Here is a 20,173-nt window from a genome sequence, read left to right as displayed (position 1 = left end):
TAAATTATAACTTAAAAGTACTAAATCATGCTAAAAAAGTCTAATAAGTATTAAATACCTGACTAAATATTAAAGGAAAAATAAACTTAGGTTATGTATTTTAGTTGTCTAAACCAATATAAAACTGAAGAACATATATCCAACATTATTGTCATTCTTAGCATTGAATTGATTTTTTTTTGTTAGCATTAGTATAAATTTGATTTTGATTTGGACTTTATTTGAGTTACTAATATTTATGGGCTATAACCCTTATTGGACCATTCAAAACTCTAAGTTTCAAACTTGAAATAATATGTTAAAAGATTAAAACTTTGAAAAAGTTTAAGAAATATTAAAAACTTATATCACAGTAAATACTTATATATATATACACACACGTTTGAAAATTGTATACATGTAATGTTAGATTGGTTTGGTTTCATTTGACTTTTTTTTAGTTATGATTGTTTTTTAATATCAAATTAAGTCAAATCAAATCGTTAAACAAATTATTATTTTTGATTTGACTCAAATTATCAATTTGATGCGATTTGACTCAAACCCTAATTAATGGCATCAACTTTACTTTCACCTATGATATTGAAAGATACTATTGCCCTTCATTTGAAGTATCTTCATTTTCTTCTTGGAGAATAATTGATGACAAACTTTTTTTCCCATTAAAATAAAATAAGAAAAGGTATTTTGAAATTAATTCGAAGTTAAGAGACTACAATGTGCACCGTCTATTTGACTCTTTATATCTAAATTGATTATTTTGAATTTGTGAAGCAAATATAATGTAAATTTAGAAAGGAAAGAAGTAAAGCATATTAGGTCGATCAGCAAATTATTTTTACCAAGTCACAATGATATTAAATATCATGTGAACCTTAAATTAATTGTATATCATTCATACAAATACAATGACACACCCAGGCTTGTTATGGAAGGAATAGTAAGACATGTATTAAGGCATTTGGTACTTATAACTTGGTTTTTCATATTATCCTCCTGAAAGTAATTTCTCTTTATTCTTTCTTCAGTTTAACATGCAAAAACTATCCGTTATTTGCAATATTTATATTTCACCAATTTGTTTTGGTTGAATATTTCAGATAGAGGATAAACATACGTTCTGAACAATTTAACAAAGGAGTTATCTTGTCTACTTTTTATTTAAGTTGGTCTTTGTTTCGTTTTCGAAGGTACTTAGAAATTAGTTTTTATTTTTTTAAGAAATATTATATTAAATAGGCATAATACATAAGCATGTCTTTGAACTTGGCTTCAATTAACATCTATACTCTTCAACTTTGGGCGTGCACAAGTAGGCACTTGAACTTACATAAAATTGAACAAATAGACACACGTCCTATGTGGCATCCCTACATGAAAATTTGTGTCCTACGTGTATTATGTCACGTAGGGCACATGTGTCTACTTGTTCAATTTTATACAAGTTTAAGTGTTTACTTGTGCACACCCAAAGTTGAGGGGCGTAGATGTCAGCTGAAGTCAAGGTGAAGTACATATTTATGTATTATGCGTACTAAATATAGAAAAGTACAACTACCATGGAAGTATGTGTCTGAAACACTATATTATACATTAAAATTACATAAGTAATTCGATTAGTTACTACATATGCCCTATGAGTACATATGTAATGTTGTTTGAGACAGTCGTTGAGGTCCTATGTGGCTGATAGAACCGCCTCTCTGTTTGTCCAGTGAAATTACTTTGGTCTACCAAACATTGATGAAGTTTTCCCACTCCATTATCATCCAAAACATCCAAATAATGTGGCGGAGGATTCCTGCCAACATTTGTTGGAGCTACTTGAGTTGCTAATTCATTGGCTATTTGATTTTTATCCCTGTAAATATGCATCTAATTAACCAACTACTATTAAGTATCTGCAAACATTCAATAAAGGTAAGTTTGTGGTATTCAAATTATTAAGAAGCTCAACCCTCGTTTTTTCATCAATATTAATTTGCAGAGCTTGAGTATTGTGTGTTAACGCCAAAGACAATCTTTAACAAAGCATAAATTCAGTTAAAAGTAGTGTCACATATATATATATGATATTGTAGCCCAAAATCCAAGCACCTAGCCTCCTTTCGCATCTTTGAAGAATCCACTAATGCCTCCAAATGTTGAGCTTGTCTTTCTTGAATTGTTTGATCATGCAATACTTATTTAATGCCCATCATATTCAACATGAAATAGTTATTGTTTGGGGGGTGGGGGGTGGGGGTTCATTTAACATAACTTAGATACACATGTTCTATCTTTTTATGCCCCAATACTAGTATTAAAATTTTATGGCATGCTGAAATATTGCTAATAGATGATTTTCATATTAACTGTAAAAGGCTTATCTTCAAAAATGAATTGGTTTCTAGCTTTCCAGATTAGCCAGATACATAGGAGACTATGATATATTTTTTTATAAGATTATTTACTTGGATGGAGTTTGGTGATCTTACTATTGAGCATTCTAGGAAATCATACTCGATGTTTATGGACAGACTAATTTAGAACAGTAATTAAAAAAGAGATGTCTAAGTGAGTCCATATATGTCATGTCCCAAGTCTACACTTTAGGCATGGTCGGCACTCGAAAGCCATTGCTGGTCCCAAGCGAACCCTTAGCCTGGCTAACTACTCAGCGAAAGACTCAACTCAATAGAAGAATATCAAAATGGGTGAGCATTTAAAGTATATTAAAAGTAAACTCAAGCATATCTAAAATTAATTCTTTAAATATGATAACCCATTGTTCAAAACATAAGTAATGAAATACTGGACTGACTCTCGACTCTGTCTGTGAAGTTTCAAAAACTGTAGATAGGTACTAGGACAGGCCTACGGCTACCTCAAGAACTAATAATAAAAACTGAATAACTAAAAGGAGTTCCTCTGAATACAAATGAGGTCTCACCAAGAGCTGGATGAATGTGATCTTCAACAATGCACCTGTTGAGGATCTCTAACACCTATATCTACATCATGAAATGATGTAGCGTTGAAAAACCTTGGTACATGGAATGTATGGTATATAAAATAGCTGAAAGGAAACATACACACTGAACACTAAAATGGAAAGAATACTGAAGTACTCAACTCAATAAAACATGCAAATATGAAACAGAGTCAATGCTTTACAAAACATAAGCAAGTGAATGCAACTCAATATAGAAGTAATGTTTACTCTTTGGAGAGTTTCTATAATCGACAACCATCACTATGAGAATTGTGATGATACAATGAACTTCTTAGTTACCAAAGATGTCCAATACCTTGCCACAGTAAGGGATGCAAACTCAACTCATGGATCCATATAAAGTCCGTATCAAGGACTGAAGTGTGCCGAACCAACGATTCGATTCTATCCTACGCTAGCTACATAGTTTATGGAGTTTGAGTTATCTAAAATCTTACCCAAATCGATGCTCAATACTACTCCCAAAAATCACGCAATAACGCTCATATACTCAAGTGAGTGAAAATACTCAAAATAATATTTTATTTAGTCTCATTGGACTTTACTAAATTTAACTCAACTCTTCTCAACTCACTACATTCTCTTTAAAATAGTTATACTTCTCAATCTCAGTAAATGCATAAATATATAGCTTTTGTTTCTCAACTCAATCCCAAGATAAATAAATGCATAATTCTCTAACTCGTTTAGACTTGATAAAAATCGTGCATAAACTCAGTAATCTAAAGTTTTATAACTCAAGTGATATAATATGTTCAAAGCTCATTTCTCAATTAAGACATGAAAATATATCATACTTTAACTCAATAATGCATAGTAAAAGCAATTGTAAATACTAAACAAGGTTCATGTGAATGTAAGTATGAACAATAATTCAAGAACTCGAAGTATGGCAATAATCGAAATAGAATTGAATATGCAGAGAACTCAGTAGGAAATAATCATAACTAGATTAGTCCAATGATATGATTAGCCTTACATACATGAAAGAACGTTATTCTTAGTGAACTCGAAGAACTTGATTAATGCGCTTGAACCCTAGCTTTTGTTCTCCTCTCCGATCCTCGCTCTAAATCTTCTAAGTGTTAATGAGAGAAAAGGCACATAGGGTACTAATAAGGGGTCTAATTTAGTCCAAAACATCATGATTTTGATTTAGAAAGAATGGAAAAAGACCAAACTATCCCTCATTAAAAATTGATTTGGGCCATCTACGAGTCGTTCTATGGACCGTAGGGACTCATACGGGTCGTAGAAGACCCCTCATGGAAACTACGAGTCTAAAATTGGACATTTTGGAATCTGTGAGGTTGGGTCTATGGATCCCTCCTACAGATCATAGGCCCCTCAGCAAGTCGTAGAAGTCGCTCGTAGTGTCGAACTTATGAACTTTGGGCCTTGTTCTATGGACCCTTCTACGGTTTGTAGACTCTGGCCGTTGAACTTAGTGCATAATTTGGTAGCTACTAAAATTTGTAAGGTGGGTTTACAGACCTCTTTTCTCGGGTTGTAGACCCTTCGACGGGTCGTGAAAGAGGGCTCGTAGGATAGTTTGAGACTGGACTTAGGACATCCTCTACAGATGCTTTCTACAGTCTGTAGAAACTTCTATGGACCATAGAAGTCATCTGTAGAAGTACCTCAGTAACTTAAATTTTTTACTAAGTCTGGATGGGGTCTACGAACTCCCCATGATCGTAGATCCTTCTACGGGCCATAGGTGACACTTGTGGCCCACTGGAAGGGATTTTTCTTACCTTTCTTAGGTCTCTTCGTGAATGATATAAGTTAGGATATTTTTTGGTGCTACTCCTTCTGATCATTCTTTCTCGAATGATGACCTAGTTAAGAATTTACTCAAGGAACAAATGAAATGCAAGAATCAAAATACTCAAACACACGAAAAGGTACTAAATCTCAGATAGAGAAAAGAAATATTCTCTTCAACATTAACACTGGGTGGAAGGAATAAATGAGGGTACTTAGATTTCATATCCTCTTCTGCTTCCCTTGTAACCTCCTCAACAAACTGATTCCTTCACAAAAATTTGACTGAAGCAACCTCCTTGGTCCTTCATTTGCGAACTTAACGATCAATATTTGAACTGAAATCTCCTCATAAGACAAACTATCCTTCATGCCAATGTTTTCTGTAGGGATAATGAGCAAAGGATCTCTCAAACATTTCTTAAGCATAGAAATGTGGAACACAGGAAGCAAAACTGCTAATTCTAATGGTAGCTCTGACTCATAAGCTACATTATCAACTCTCTTAATAATCTGGTAAAATATAACGGGGACTAAGCTTCCCCTTTTTCCTAAATCTTATAACACCCTTCGTGGGTGAAACTTTCAAATATACTCAATCATTCACCTCAAACTCTAAGTCTCTTCTCCTAACATCAGTGTAGGACTTTTGAGGACTTTGCATGGTTCTCAGTGTTTCTTGAATGGTTTTCACCTTCTCTATATCTTGATGAACAAAGTCTGGCCCTATCGACTCAAATTCACCAACCTCAAACCAACCAATCGGTGATCTACATCTCCTCCTATAAAAAGCCTCATAAGGAGCCATTTGAATACTTGAAATGGTAATTGTTGTTGTACGCAAACGCTATAAGAGGCAAGCAATCATCCCAATTAACTTTAAAGTCAACGAAGCAAGCTCGCTCTCAACATGTTTTCAAGAGTCTGAATCATATGCTTTTCTGGACCATCTATCTGAAGATGGAAAGTGGTACTAAAATTCACCTTCGAGTCTAAATCTTTTTGAAACGACTTCCAAAACTGAGTAGTGAATTAAGCACCTCTGTCTGAGATGATAGAAAAGGGAACTCCATGAAGTCATACTATCTCATGAATGTACATTCTAGCATAGTCCTCTATTGAATTTGTGTCTTAACTAGCAAGAAGTGGGCTAGTTTAGTAATGCGGTCTACAATCACCTAAATCAAAACATGAACGAAACACAAAGTGGCTTATTCATAAGCTTCGCATTGACTGAATTAAATAAGCCTGACTATGACCTACTCTAGGTAAATGTAAGTTATGCTTCGCAATGTATATTCCAACATATTTTAAAAAAAAAATGGTATTTAACATATATTTCTCAATTTTGAGAATAGATCTGTGAGATCGAGGTAAGCCTATAAGAAAATTCATATTCATCATCTCCCATTTCCACTCTGAAAGCTCTATATCCTGTGCTACTCCACAAGGCCTTTGATGCTCAACTTTGACTTGTTGACTATTTGTCTTACACCCCACACTTTTAAACTCAAAATGTCTCTTAAAGTTCCTTAGAAGTTAGCATGTGAGCCAGATTATATACGACACTATCAAACGACTCTAAGGAAGGAAAAATATGATATCCCATAGTAGAAAAGGTTGGAAATAGAGTCGTAAGAATCCGGAAGGAATTGGGGCCAAGTAATGAGTCTTAGGACTCAATTTACCTATGTAAGATGTTAATGTAAAAGTCTTATATACTTGAGCTACTGGAGGACATACCAAACCTGCGTAGCACGGATTACATAGGCTCTTAAAATAAGGTGAGGTGACGAGCCTACGAGAGGGAGTAAAAACTAGTTTCCAAACTTTCGAAAATGAAGCAAACATGTGACAAGCAAGCAGATGAAAAGAAAGCACCTCAAGCAAGTAGGTGACTCACCTACCTTCTTGGGGGGGGGGGGTGGACCCCGCTGCCATGTGGTGGCGTGTGATAGGCCGCATGAGCCTAGGTGGCGTCCTAGGGGGCTGCCACGTGTCACCCCTAAGGGGCTGCCACGTGACACCTTCTAAAGAGGGGTATATATGTGTATTTGGAAGACTATTAAGTCATTCTTATTCCATTTGGAGCTGAAACTCCAGCAACCAAAATAAGAGAGAAACATGAGAGAAAGGCAGCCATGGGTTTGGAAGATTAAAGGTAAGTTTTCCAATTTTTCTCCGTGAATTAATTATCTACGGTGTTCCTCAACCATGTGGAGGTGTATATATGTATCTTACGATGTCTACGGAATTAATTCTTTAGTTTGGAACTTGAGAGAAAGTTGAAAGAACAAAGAGGGAAAACGTTAAAAACTAGTTAACAAACCCGTTTTTGGAAGGGACAGTTGTTAGTAATATTGGTATAACTTCTTGTGTATAGCTTCATTTCGGGTGATTCAATATATTTTGGAAAGATATTTCATATGTCTATAACTTTCATTTCGATTTTAAAATCCAGTTTTGCTTTTATCTGCTAGAAAAAGGGTGATGAAATATAGAGGAGGTACTGCCCAGATTTTGGTTTTGGAAATCTTACACGGACTGCTGTTGGTGTTTTGGGCATATCGTTTTGTACAGAATTGATGTAGGGGTGATTCAAAATTTTATGCGACCCTAAGACAAATGTCTATAACTTTCATGGAGGACGTAAATCATGTTTACCTCAATTACCCCTTCGAAACGAAGCGACAAGGTAAAACAATAAGCTTTCCAGAATTCATGTTTTGATAGTTTTGAGTGAGTTGTTTGGGGTTTGTATTGTGTAATGTTGGTGTGAATTGCTTGTATATATGTTGCAGGTTGTTGTTGTTGGTTGGCTGTAGTTATTAAGGGTGTGATTGGAAATTCGGATAAAGCACATTATAGGGGAGGTGCTGCCCAATTTTCGTTAACGCCTTACCTAATTAAAGAACTAGTCGAAGAGACGGACAAGGAAATAGATTCTAGGAATGCTAAGGTGCAACCTAAGATGCTGGAAAGCTAAGAGTGGTTGATATTCGTATTACTTTTATATTGAATAGGTTCAAAGGACGACGAGGCGAACGGGATAAAGAGTAACTCACAAGAGGTATGTGAAGCTTCTCTTGGTATGTTTTTCGTATAGGTATGTAAAGCCTATCTTTTCTCTTTTGGCATGTCTTAGCTGTAAGCCGGATATGATATGAGCTTTGGGGGTAATTCCATTCCCAAGTTCTGAATATGACTTCAGGACCCTCACTCACTTTTGAATGATTAAACTTTAAAGTAGTAAGCTGCTATCCTCGAGTCTTCTATATGACTGTATAACAATTGATTCGACTAAGCTCTTGTTTGTAAAAAAGAAAGGCTCTGAGATAACCAATGCTCGGACTTCTATAAGATATTTCACGTTGGTATATGTCTAAGATTTCCAAAAACTCCTTTTTACATATTCCTTAGTGACAGTTAGAGAGTATACATCAGATACCTTCTGCCCTGATCCCCAGGTGATGGTTCACTTGATGACTTCATTGAGTCTCAGATAATGATTTAAACTATGTTTTGTTTCTCACTACTCTACTTGTGTATACTGTAATATTTCTTCTCCGAGTCCCGGGCTGGTTATCAGATTCATGCAATTCACTACATTATTCACCAAGTCCATCGCTAGAGGGCCGACATTCGTATGTATATATATGATAATGATGTGTTGTAAGAAGGTGACGATGGCATGGGGCCTGATATTGATACTATGATGATGTGTTGTAATAAGGTGACGATGGCACGGGGCCTGATACTGATACTACAAATATGATTCACCGGATCCCTAATAGGGCCGACTATATTGAAAGTTTGAGCATGCATGATTTTACGTTTCCAAGTACCGGTTTCTAATTTGACATTTTATCCCCTGCTTCTCTACTTCAGATATGCTTCCAGTTGTATCATGTTATGTTTTACATACTTAGTACATATGTCGTACTGACCCCCTTTCTCGGGGGGCTGCGTTCATGCCCGCAGGTACAGATATAGGTTTTGAGAGTCCGTCAGCTTAGGATTCTATGCAGATCAGCTGGAAGAGGTTCCATTGTATCGGGGCCTAGGTTTTGATACTGTCCACTGATATATAAAATTGTTTTGTCCATTCAGGGGTACAGCGGGGGCGCTGTCCCGCCATATGTTGTCATTTATATTTTTAGAGGTCTGCAGACATGTATATGTGGGTTGTGTATATCAGTTTGATTTAGCTGGGTCCACATGATATATGATATATGTTATTATGTTATGGCAGCCTTGTCGGCTTGCGTGCCCTGTCATGTTGTGATACAAACGAAAAAGGCTACAGGTTTATGAAAATGTTATCACCCAATAGGGCTTTTTTATATGATATTGTTTTATTTACAGTTCAATTTGACCACAGTTGATAGCTAGGTACACGGGGGTTTTAGGTCGGACCCCAGTCACGGCCTACGGGGTTGGGTCATGACAGAAGTGCTATCAGATCAGTTCGTCCTCGGATTGTCTGCAGACCGTGTCTAGTAGAGTCTTGATTATCGATGTGTTGCACGCCACATCTATAAATAGGAAGCTACAGGATATTTAGGGTGTTACCTTTCTTCTATATCTAAGATCGTGCTATACATTCGAGTCATAGGAAAATTCCTTATACTAACCTTGGATCTTAACAGAAGGACGACATTAATCGAAGGAAGTAATTGACGATATGGGATATTACGAAGCACACAGGTAAGTAAAGTAAAGGCATAGAAGATATCCGACGGGTAAGGTATTGAAGTAATATTGAAATGTAAAGTTGAAACCATAAAGGAAAGCAGACAGGAAGTGCAACAGATGCAGTTTGAAGTTGGATATACGAGGTAAGTCCAGTATTTTTGTATTATTATTGACATTGAAAGCCCTGTATGGCTGCGATATGAGATGCTATTGAAAGCCCTGTATGGCTGTGATAGGATATGAATATATATATGTGTTGGCCCTGTGAGGCATTGTTGGTATTTTCTGCGTGCAGGTTGTGGGATAGTAAGAAGTGTAGAGGAAACCCTACCAAATGTTTTCTAGGACAAGAAAAGGAAATGAAGCATAGACTTTTAGTATGCCTTAAAAATTGATACCAAGTACCCCTACTGTGTTTAACTAAAGCTGTAAGAGGTATCCTTCAGGTTGCCGATAAGGGGCACCCTTTTCACTTGAAGAATTTTATTTTGGAGGAACAAAAGCTTATTTAAGTAAAAAGTTTGGACTACGGTATCTCCAGCCGTATTTGTACTGTAGGAATATAAACAGAGGTCTCAGGATGAAGGATAAGATGTCTCGCGAATGAGTTTCACTCTTTTTGAAAAAAATACCAAACCCTCAACTCCTAATTGTAAATTAGATGAATTGTTCATAGCTCGAGGATAAACTCAGAAGGAGACCAGGTAGGTCAAGTACTAAGAGAAGTATTGTGATGTTTAAGAGGTTTTGATTTCTTCCAACAATGGTTGGAAAATGATTTATGATAACCATTTATAGTTCTCCACTGACTAATTGGGGAAAGAAATTCTAACAGAAGCACCTCAAAGAGATGTCAGGAACCGAATATATGTACGAACTAAAAGGGGGATATTTAAATATGAATTGAACAGTGTGATACGAAGATGCAGGGATAAAGTGGGACTACTAGTAAGGCACACTTAGTATGCGTTGACTAAGTTAAAAGCCTGCGGTGAGAACACAGTGAGAGCATGGAGCTTAAGATACAAAAAATGATGCGTGTGCACAACGTTGCCCCGAGAATAGTGGAACCTGTCAAGGACGAGGACAATTTAGGAAATAGATGGTGCAACCCACCTTCACTCCAATAAACAAAAGATACAGGTTGGGACAAAGCTACTACTTCGAGAAAACCTGGAATAGTTATCTTCACAATACTAGCACTGCCTAATTGAAATTGGAATGACTATAAGTATAAACAGAGGAAAGTACGAGTACCCTCTAAAGGGGGAAAGTTAATGAGAAAATGGAAAAAGTAGGAGGAGGAAATTGATATGGCAATATATTTGAGATGGACGTCTAAACTTCAATAAGATATCTTGCTGGACCAAGTTAGAAAGGTTCGGAAGCTGCCAATAATTGAATGGAAGCCAGAACGCTACATAAAGCAGCGTTAAGAAGTTTGTGGCGAGACCCTAAACAACATAACACTAGAAGGCGGCTGCGTATAAAAACAGAAGAGTGTAACCATGAAAGGATATCAACCAACTTAAGAGACATTACGAAGGATAATGACAGCAGGCTAGACCAAAAGCCAAAACATTGGTTATAGAGTTAGTCGCAAATGATGTTGCGATAGATAAATAACCAAAGAAAAAGGAATAGAAAGCCTCTTGTGGTATAAAATGAGGAGAACAAAAAGTGAATAGAGGATAGTGGAGCTAAAGGTCTATGCCGATACTGGATGCAAGATAACAGATGAAAGGACAGGGCAAAACATAAAGACTCGCGAGACAATGCTAAGGTAAATCTGGAGCTAAAATTGAGTGCCCCACACATTATGGCAAGGATTACAATGAAACACAACTCGAAGACTTCCCAGGGAGGTCACCCATCCCAGTATTACTCTCGCCCCAGCACACCTAACCTCGAAATTCTGATGGAACTTAATGTGTTAGTGCTGGTATGATCACGCGAGATGGAAGAATCAGAACTAGTGGCGGAGGAACGATATGAGATTATGTTCTTGGAATACTATACATTACATTAAGGGTATTGTAAAAAGGATTAAGCAAGACAAGAAGGATTAGCTAACTGCTAACTGATGACGCACTCAAATGCCACAACTCTTCAACATAGAATCAGTTAATGAGAGAAAAACCGAAGAATGATTATATGGGCTAGTGGGCGAGGGAATTTCGACACCACTTGGTAGCCAACTCTGAGGGCGAAAAAGTAGAACCCATAAGGTAAGGGTACCAGCTGATGTAATTTACGAATGACAGGAAGCAATGCCCAAGGTCAAAAATTTCACAATATGATCAGGACTACAAGACTCATTTCGCACTCCGGCGCCAGATGAATCTGGAGGGAATGTTACTTATGGATTAACGATGTTAGTCCCTTCTTCTTCGATCAAAGGTTACCTACTCCACCAAGAAGGTGTAAAATTGTAGAGTAATAGAGTGGTAGGACCTTACGGAGTCCCCACAGCTATTGTCCTGGGCAAGGGAGCCCAAGTTGTAATTGACTATCGAGAGACACAAAGATAGGTTAAGCCAAATTACCAAAATGGAATTAGTGCTACGGGTGGAGTAAGACGTGGCCATGAGTGGACCAAAGATCTACCCTGACATCGAGTGTAGGATAAGGGGAAAAAGGCAGGGTAAAACATGAGGACTAGCGAGGTAACACTAGGATGCTTCTTGTACCCTATCATATTCTTGTAAAGGTAAAGAATGACACAAGATAATGTGTCTAGAGGATTACAAGCGGGGGTAAGGGAAATTGTGAAAAGGTTTAAGTAAAACTGACTGAACTAGCTGGTTACTACAGGATAACGAGCTTCTATGCCAAAACTCTTTTGGAATTATATCAGATCATGCTGGACAAAGCAAAGGATGACTACGAGAGCCATTATATGAGGGAACTGCAGCATTATTGGGTAGCCAACCCTAAGGATTGGAAAAAAAGGGTAGAAGGACCCAAAAGATCGAATGCCAGTTAAAGTTCTGAAAAGAGTCGAGAAGGACTATACGAGGCTAATGGTTCCCAAATTATCAATATCGTTATGAACCTATTTTGTACTCTGTAAGAGTAGGGTGCTATATGAGTTATTGTGAGTAGGCTAATAAATCAGCCTATTTGCTTCCAATCAAAGAGCACCTATGCAGCTAATATTAGGTGGAGTTATACAACATGGAGGTAGTAAGGTTCCGTGAGGTTTCACCAGCTAATATCTTAGATGGAAGAACTTCAATTAAGATTAACATTAGGACATCAGTCCAAGAAAAGATCAAGAACACAGGTAGGTCTTAGTACCCCAGTTTTTCCCTCGACTGCTGAATAGACTGAGCATACTATCAGACGTTAGAAGATATATTGCGGACTAATATGGTTGGCTTTAAGAGTAACAGAGACGATCGCCCACCACTTATTGAATTTTCCTACGAGAAGGGCTACTATTCTAGCATTCAGATGACCCCCTACAATATATTGTAAGGAAAAGTGTATAAGTCCCCTTGTTGGGGAAAAAGACTAACTTGGTAGGCCAAACAGGATTAAGCAAACTATTGACTAACAACCCAGAGTTGGCCGAAGTGATGTACAGTTAATCAATCTCACCATTCAGAGTTCAAATTGATGGTTGAATGTTCATAATGGAGTCCCCCCCAAAAGGAAACTTGACCCAAATTATATTAGATGGTATCAAGTTGCTCGTAAGGTGGGCAAAGTGGCCGGTAAGTTGAGCTTACCACCTTATTTGAAAACTATACACCCAGTCCATCAGATAGAGATGCTTCGCAAAGGTACTGACGAGCCACCCAGGGTATGCTCCATAGATGATGTCCAGGAAATAGAATCTTGTGAGGGATAACCTATCATCATCTTAAATCGGCAAACTAGAAGATTATAGACTAAAGACGTGCCTTCCATCAAGATACTGTGGCAGCACCAAAACCAGAAAGAGGATGACCGGGGAAGCTGAAGAGAATATGAAACATAAATATTCGCACCTATTCCCGATGTCTGCAGGTAACCCCAACTCCTGAAACTCCTGAAACTCATATATTAAGTACTTGGATGGAAGTATGTGTTGGGGAAACAATAAAAAATCTCCCTACAATTTGTATAAGGTGCTAAGAGAAGTTTTGTTTAACATTCGGGGACGAATGTTCTAAAGGGGGGAAGGATCTTACACCCCACACTATTAAACTCAGAATGTCTCTTAAAGTTCCTTAGAAGTTAGCATGTGAGACGGGTAATCTACGACACTATCAAACGACTCTAAGGAAGGGAAAATATGATACCCCATAGTAGGAAAGGTTGGAAATAGAGTCGTAAGAATCTGAAAGGAATTGGAGGCCAAGTAATGAGTCTTAGGACTCGATTTACCTATGTAAGATATTAATATAAAAGTCTTATATACTTGAGCTACTGGAGGACATACCAAATCTGCGTAGCACGGATTACATAGGCTCTTAAAATAAGGTGAGGTGACGAGCCTACGAGAGGGAGCAAAAACTAGTTTCCAAACTTATGAAAGTGAAGCAAGCAGGTGACAAGCAAGAAGATGACAAGCAAGTACCTCAAGCAAGCAGGTGACTCACCTACCTGCTTGGGGGGGTGGACCCCGCTGCTATGTGGTGGCGTGTGATAGGCTGCATGAGCCTAGGTGGCATCCTAGGGGGCTGCCATATGTCACCCCTAAGGGGCTGCTATGTGGCACCTTCTAAAGAGGGGTATATATGTGTATTTGGATGACTATTAAGTCATTCTTATTCCATTTGGATCTGAAACTCCAGCAACCAAAATAAGAGAGAAACATGAGAGAAAGGCAGCCATGGGTTTGGAAGATTAAAGGTAAGTTTTCTAATTTTCCTCCGTGAATTAATTATCTATGGTATTCCTCAACCACATGGAGGTGTATATATGTATCTTACGATGTCTACGGAATTAAAAACTAGGTAACAAACCCGTTTTTAGAAGGGACAGTTGTTAGTAATATTGGTATAACATTTTGTGTACAGCTTCGTTTCGGGTGATTTAATATATTTTGGAAAGGTATTTCATATGTCTATAACTTTAATTTATATTTTAAAATCCAGTTTTTCTTTGATCTTTTCGAAAAAGGGTGATGAAATGTAGAGGAGGTACTGTCCAAATTTTGGTTTTGGAAATCTTACACGGACTGCTGTTGGTGTTTTGGGCATATCGTTTTGTACAGAATTGATGTAGGGGTGATTCAAAATTTTATGCGACCCTAAGACAAATGTCTATAACTTTCATGGAGGACGTAAATCCTGTTTCCCTCAATTACCCCTTCGAAACAAAGCGACAAGGTAAAATAGTAAGCTGTCCAGAATTCACGTTTTGATAGTTTTGAGTGAGTTGTTTGGGGTTTGTATTGTGTAATGTTGGTGTGAATTGCTTGTATATATGTTACAGGTTGTTGTTGTTGGTTGGCTGTAGTTATTAAGGGTGTGATTGGAAATTCGAATAGGGCACATTATAGGGGAGGTGCTGCCCAATTTTCGTTAATGCCTTACCTAATTAAAGAACTAGTCGAAGAGACGGACAAGGAAATAGATTCTAGGAATGCTAAGGTGCAACCTAAGATGCTGGAAAGCTAAGAGTGGTTGATATTCGTATTACTCTCATGTTGAATAGGTTCAAAGGACGATGAGGCGAACGGGATAAAGAGTAACTCACAAGAGATATGTGAAGCTTCTCTTGGTATGTTTTTGGTATAGGTATGTAAAGCCTATCTTTTCTCTTTTGGCATGTCTTAGCTGTAAGCCGGATATGATATGAGCTTTGGGGGTAATTCCATTCCTAGGTTCTGAATATGACTTTAGGACCCGCACTCACTTTTGAATGATTAAACTTTAAAGTAGTAAGCTGCTATCCTCGAGTTTTCTATATGACTGTATAATAATTGATTCGACTAAGCTCTTGTTTGTAAAAAAGAAAGGCTCTAAGATAACCAATGCTCGGACTGCTATAAGATATTTCACATTGGTATATGTCTAAGATTTCCAAAAACTCCTTTTTACATTGTCCTTAGTGACAGTTAGAGAGTATACATCAGATACCTTCTGCACTGATCCCCAAGTGATGATTCACTTGATGACCTCATTGAGTCTCAGATAATGATTTAAACTTTTTTTTGTTTCTCACTACTCTACTTGTGTATACTATAACATTTCTTCTCTGAGTCCCGGGCTGGTTATCAGATTCGTGCAATTCACTGCATTGTTCACCGAGTCCCTCGCTAGAGGGCCGACATTTGTATGTATATATATGATGATGATGTATTGTAATAAGGTGATAATAGCACGGGGCCTGATACTGATACTATGATGATGTGTTGTAATAAGGTGACGATGGCACGGGGCCTGATACTGATACTACAAATATGATTCACCAGATCCCTAATAGGGCCGGCTATATTAAAAGTTTGAGCATGCATGATTTTACTTTTCCAAGTACCGGTTTCTAATTTGACATTTTATCCCCTACTTCTCTACTTCAGATATGCTTCCAGTTGTATCATGTTATGTTTTACATACTGAATACATATGTCGTACTGACCCCTTTTCTCGGGGGGCTGCGTTTATGCCCGCAGGTACAGATATAGGTTTTGGGAGTCCATCAGCTTAGAATTCCACACAGCTCAGCTGGAAGAGGCTCCATTATATCGGGGCCTAGTTTTTGATACTGTCCACAGATGTATAAAATTGTTTTGTCCATTCGGGTGTACGGCGGGGGTCCTATCCCGCCATATGTTGTCATTTATATTTTTAGAGGTCTGCAGACATGTATATGTGGGTTGTGTATGTCAGTTTGATTCAGCTGGGTCCATATGATATATGATATATGATATATGTTATTATGTTATGGCAGCCTTGTCGGCTTACGTGCCTTATCATGTTGTGATACAAACTAAAATGGCTACAGGTTTATGAAAATGTTATCGCCAGTGGGGCTCTGTTATATGATATTGTTTTATTTACAGTTCAATTTGACCACAGTTGATAGCTAGGTACACGGGGGGTCCAGGTCAGACCCCAGTCACGGCCTACGGGGTTAGGTCATGACAATTTCGGCAGTTAGAGATAAAGTCTCCAATATCTCTCTTCATGCCACTCCAGCATTAGACTTCTCTTAAGTTATGAGATATATTTGTGGAACCTATATGAATTGAATATTTTAAGCTATGGGCCTCTGGCATGATTCTATCTCGAAGACCATCAACATCCAGAACACACAATCTACTGTTACACCTCGTACTTTTGTACTTTGGAACACATTCTTAAGTCTCTTGAAAGGCTCTTAAGTTCTTGGAAGGATCGTAAGCCTCCTAAATTTCTTAAGGTTTCCTAAAGTTTCCTAAAGTTTCTTAAAGCTTCTTAAGCCTTCTTAAGAACTCTTAAGCTTCTTAAGAGTTACCATGTGAGCCAGGTAATCTATAACTCTATCAAACAACTCTAAGGAAAGGAGAATACGATACCCCATAGTAGAGAAGATTGGAGATAGAGTTATAAGAATCCGGAAGAAGTTGGAGACCGAATAATAAGTCATAGGACTCGACTTATTTATGTAAGCTACCAATTTGGAAATCTTACATACTTAATCTACTTGAGTGCATACCAAGCTTACATAGCAAGGATTACATAGGTTCGTAAAGTAAGATGAGATTACGAACCTACAAGGAGGAAAAGAGAGTGACACGTGGAGCATGAGAGAGTGCCACACGATAGTAAGGGAGAGTACCATGTGTCAGCATTTAGAGCAAGGAGGTGGACCCCACCTTCCATGTGGCAGCCCTTGGTTGGAAGGCATGGTACGTTGGGCCAATAAGGGCTTGACATGTGTCACCACTTAGGGGTTGACATGTGTCACTCCCCCATAAGGTGGCATATATGTATATATATTATAAGTCATCCTTATCTCCAAAAAAAAATTCATTCTTCCACAAAAATATCTAGGTAAAGGAAAAGAGAAGAAAAGTCTAGAAAGAAAAAGAGAGAAGAGGAACCTTAAACTTGAGAAAGAGAGCCACAGATTTGGAGCCAAAAAGGTAAGTTCTCCGATTTCGTTCCATGAATTAATTATCTAGGGTATACCAAGATGTTATGAAGGTGTTATTAATGAAAATTTATGGTTTGGAGCAGCCCCAAAACGTTAGCAAACAGCCCCAAAGTTCTAGCCACGCTAGGAGAGCTTCCGAGGTGAGTTTTGGCAAGTTTTGGCGAATTTTGGGTAAGGTAAGGTTTTCCCTTTAAAATTGGAGTTTATGATGTTTTTAGGTGGTATATTAAATGTCTTAAACAAGGTTGGAGGTGGAAAAATTGCATAAGGATGGTTGACGTTAGGAACAAACTAAATTGAAGTCGTCGTAGTTAAATCAAAGTCGAGTAGTGTGTTGCGATTGTGGTGCTGCGGTTGCTGCTTGTTGGATGGAGTGTTGCAGGGATGGAAAGTGTTCTAAAAGGGGTGTGGGTACTGCTTTTTTCAGCCACATGACCCTCCGTTTTGTATTGTTAAAGATTTCGCGAAATAAAGATTAAAAACTCTATTTTGATATCGTAGCTTCGGGTGAGTTATTTGGAGTTTGTATTGTGTAATGTTGAAGTAATTTACTTATGTATATGCTTCTGGTTGTTGTTGTTGGTATGGTTGTTGATACGGTGGCCGAGTTGAAATCTCAGAGAGTTAATGTTATAGGGGAAATGCTGCCCAATTTTTGGTAACTTCGGAACTAGTAACAAACTAGTCGAGGGTATTGGATAAGGAAACGATTCCTATGGGTACTTGGTTGTAGAGTTGGAAATTTAAAAGTGAAAGGTTATTAACCTTAGTATTACTCTCATGTTAATAGGTCAAGGAGATAACGAGGCGAGCTGGGTTACAGTTAATCCACAAAAGGTATGTGAAGCTTACCCTTTCTTTCTTTTGGCATGTCTTAGCCTTAAGTTATATCTATACGAAACTTGGGAGTCATTCCATTCATAAAGCTCTGAGTATGAGTCAAGAACCTTGTTCACTTTTGGATGTTAGAACTCCTGCACTAAGTGGACTCATCGCCTTTTAAGTCTTTTGTAGGATGAAGAGTAGTACATATAAGGCCTATCTCCTTCTTTCGTTGAAATCACTTAAGGTAAGTGAAATGATGTCTGATATGAGTTTAGAGGTAGTTCCATTTATAGGTTTCGGATATAATTCATGACTTGTAGTTACTTCTGAATACTAAGGGTCCTAAAGTAGTTAAATTACTACTCTTGAGCCATCTATATGTTGAATAGTAAGTGGAGATATAAGCTCTTATTTTGAAAAGCTCTGAGAGGATAAATGTCTCTAATTGCATAAGCTGTATCTCTGATTGCATAAGCTATGTGTCTGATTGCATAAGTTGTGTCTTTGATTGCATAAACTGTGTGGCATTATCTTGGTACACGCCTATGGTCCTAAGGCCCTAATTGATGTAATCCCTAATAACATCTAAAGGGTACCTTAGAGAATTACTTCTCTGGTCTTCAAGTGACGGTTTACTTGACTGTTTTATTGAGTCTCAAGAGATGGCCTAGTTGCATATGGTTTCTCACTACTCTACTCGTGCATACGGTAACCCTTCTTTCACCGAGTCCTATGATGGACCGGGAATATTATCGTGCACAGCTTTATCACTCCTTCACCAAGTCCCCGACTGGCTATATATATGTATGTATGAAGTATACGATCATGAAATATCATATACGATGAAGTTGAAGCATACGATGATGCCGTATGTGATGAAGTTATTCACTGAGTCCTGGGCCGGATATGTATATATGATGATATGATGAAAATGTGGATTGAGCCGTACATTCCTCGGTATTATTTTAAATTATGGATTGGGCCAAATGATCCTCAGTATATTTTACTATGTGATAATGGCACTGAGTCATATAAAGGGGCCGAGTGCGGTACGTTATGTACACTACTCTTTCACCGGGTCCCTCACTTAAGGGATGAATACTTACGTAGGCATGCATATGAAAATATAGGGATACACTTGTAACCCCGAGCCCCATAGTGGACTGAATGTACTATGATGACATATACGATAAGATTATGCCGTATAAGATAACACGATGAAGTGATATATATGATGAAAAGAGATGGTGATATGATATTATGATGAAAGTGATTTTACTGTATAAGATGCAAGCACGGTAATGGGTTAATTGTTATACTTGTCCCCTACATCCCTGTTCCAACTGTAATCTCGTTATGGTGTTTTATGCTTACATACTCAGTAGATATTTCGTACTGACCCTCCCTCTCTTCAGAGGGATGCATTTCATGCCCGCAAGTGTCACAACCCAACTCTGTAGGCCGTGACTGGTGCTCAAGTTGGGCACCCATACGTACCCTTAGCCCCACTTAGTGTGTTTGCAGAATAAACAAAAGTAGAAATCAAAAAGGGGTCGCTAGAGAGCACATGAAAATAGATTTAGCACTAGAGGGACATTAAGGCCATCATGGAACACAAAGCCCAAAACATATATGCATAACCCACATCAGAAGTCTACAAACCTCTATAGAATGATAGCCTATTCATATGACGGGATAGGGCCCCATCGTACCCTTAACCAACATGTACAAATGTACAATAGAAGAGTTAGTACCAAAATAGAGCTCAAGACAAAGGAGCAATGCCAACCAATAGGGTGGATATCCTAAGCGAGCGGA

The sequence above is a fragment of the Solanum dulcamara genome, chromosome 5 (genome assembly GCF_947179165.1).
Source record: "Solanum dulcamara chromosome 5, daSolDulc1.2, whole genome shotgun sequence".
NCBI classification, from domain to species: domain Eukaryota; kingdom Viridiplantae; phylum Streptophyta; class Magnoliopsida; order Solanales; family Solanaceae; genus Solanum; species Solanum dulcamara.
Note: the sequence above shows the minus strand (reverse complement) of the source record.